This window comes from Manacus vitellinus, unplaced genomic scaffold, assembly GCF_001715985.3.
Source record: "Manacus vitellinus isolate BGI_N305 unplaced genomic scaffold, ASM171598v3 scaffold_1251_pilon, whole genome shotgun sequence".
Lineage (NCBI taxonomy): Eukaryota > Metazoa > Chordata > Aves > Passeriformes > Pipridae > Manacus > Manacus vitellinus.
In genome coordinates, this window is record NW_021938922.1 from 1 (window position 1) to 2,256 (window position 2,256).

Here is a 2,256-nt window from a genome sequence, read left to right on the forward strand (position 1 = left end):
TGTTCGCATCAACCAACAGCTGGACACGAAGCAGCCCAGGCAGTACTTCATTGGTGTGCTGGACATTGCTGGCTTTGAGATCTTTGATGTAAGGAACACAGAAATCACAGGATAATCTTGAAAAGGCAGTTAGGCATCAACTGAAGCTGGAGGCTTATTGTAGGGGTTTTTTTTCAAACATTCCATTCACTTGCAATTTCAAACTAGTATTGCATTACTTGGAAAATTTGTTATTTTCTGGAAATGTTTTCCTTCCTTGTATATGTCAGTGCTTTTTCTCCAGAGCAATCTGTGAGCTTCAATGGATCTTCGTTTAATAGCTTTTTGCGATACACAAGGAAGAAGCATCTGCCTTTTATATAATTAGCACAAATCTTGCAGTTTTTCAATAATTTGAACTTATTATTAAAAAGATTCACTGACAAATAATGCATAAATATCCAAGATACAATATTACAGAGTGTAAGAAGAGAAAGGTAGACTTAAGTCTCACACCACAGTTTGCCAAGGCTTTGGAAAAAGAGAGCAATATATATCCTTTGCTTCTTAAGAGTCAAAGGGTGATTCCATCAGGAAGAGTGCATCAGCTGTTTTAATTGAAACTGAGAAGTTCTATAGACATTTGTGAAATGTATCTGAATCCAAGACAGGAATGGGAAACACTGGCAATGTCTAACTTTTTTTGTTAGGGTAACAGGAAAATGCACATAATATGAGGAAAAAATAGTGATGTAAATTGTGCCTTGATAGGGATAAGACTACCTAATAATTTGGGAATTTTATTTAAAAATAAATAATATATTTAAACATCATCCAAATAGCAAAGAAAAAAAACCAAAGCAAAAAAAAACCCCCACCAACCAAATAAAAAACCTTCAAAAATAGTTAATTGGATGTTTTAACATTAAAAAAATATTTGTGTTAATTGGGCATCCCTGCATGGGTTTCTGAGATGGGATTCTGAGTGCGAAGAAGAAAACTATACAGGGAGCCCTTCCTCTGGAGAATAAGTAAATCTTGTCTTTGCATTGTCTTTGGGCAGTTCAACAGCCTGGAGCAGTTGTGCATCAACTTCACCAATGAAAAACTGCAACAGTTCTTCAACCACCACATGTTTGTGCTGGAGCAGGAGGAGTACAAAAAGGAGGGAATTGAGTGGGAGTTCATTGACTTTGGGATGGACCTGGCTGCCTGCATTGAGCTCATTGAGAAGGTGTGTTGATTACATTTAAGATTTAGTTACCTTCTTTGTGACAGAATTTCAGGATTTTTCTTTAGCCTTACTTTTTCTTGCTCTAATGCTTCACAAACCTATCTATTATTATCCATTTATGTTTCTGGCTCTTTCTATTTGAAGTGTCTTTTTATTTCAAATATTGCATGTATTCTGAAAGTAAGTTCTAAGCACCTTTGTAATTAGGCTACAAATGAAGTACCTTTAGGTTATCCATTAACTGCACTGCTATGCATTTTAAAAAAGCTAACTGTAATTTTTCTTGTATGGCAATAGAAGAATTAATGTAATCACACATAATTGGATGACAAGGATTCTCCGTAGGTTTGTTTTCTAGACTACAAAGATGAAAGATCTCTTTTGAGGAATCTAGACACAATTTCAATATTATGATTTCCATATTAATACTATGATTTCTGAAACATAATTTCTAAGAAAAATAATAGATGCATACAGAAAAAAGTACTGATTTAACAGGGATCAATAAAAACATCACTATAAGCAGACACTGTTTTTGAGTAACATCCTCTTGTATAGGAACAGAAAGACAGATATATTTTCAGAAAAACAAGAGTAGGACGTAGCTGAAAGATCTGTTAATCTGTGGCAATAAGGTCAATTTTAGTAAGACACCTTTGACTATACAAATCACAAAACGTTAATGTAAAAAAAAAATCATCTTTCAATTCATCAGTTTCAAAATTACTCAGAAAATGTTGTTTGATTATTGTGACACTACCAGTCACGAAATGGATTAGTCAGACACAAATTCACATTTTGTCTGGAACCAAGAGTGCAAAAGTTGACAAAGATTTGATCCATTTTTTATCCGAAAAATCCATTAATTTCTCAGTTTCCTGTGTCTCCCTGCAGTCCCCTTCTGAAGGCAGATCCGTATTTTATCATTGTTATTTTTTGTTGCTTCCCCCAGCCCATGGGCATCTTCTCCATCCTGGAAGAGGAGTGCATGTTCCCCAAGGCAACTGACACCTCTTTCAAGAACAAGCTCTATGACCAGCACC

General features: G+C 35.1%; 1 long non-coding RNA gene across 1 annotated transcript; it reads left to right on the top strand.

Moving 5' to 3' along the window:
• The first annotated feature begins 73 nt into the window (after positions 1 to 73).
• LOC115308146 lies at positions 74 to 2,187 on the top strand. Its single transcript, XR_003916459.1, has 3 exons — positions 74 to 88; positions 1,043 to 1,213; positions 2,166 to 2,187. It is a non-coding gene; the product is annotated as an uncharacterized LOC115308146 (long non-coding RNA).
• The last annotated feature ends 69 nt before the right edge of the window (positions 2,188 to 2,256 follow it).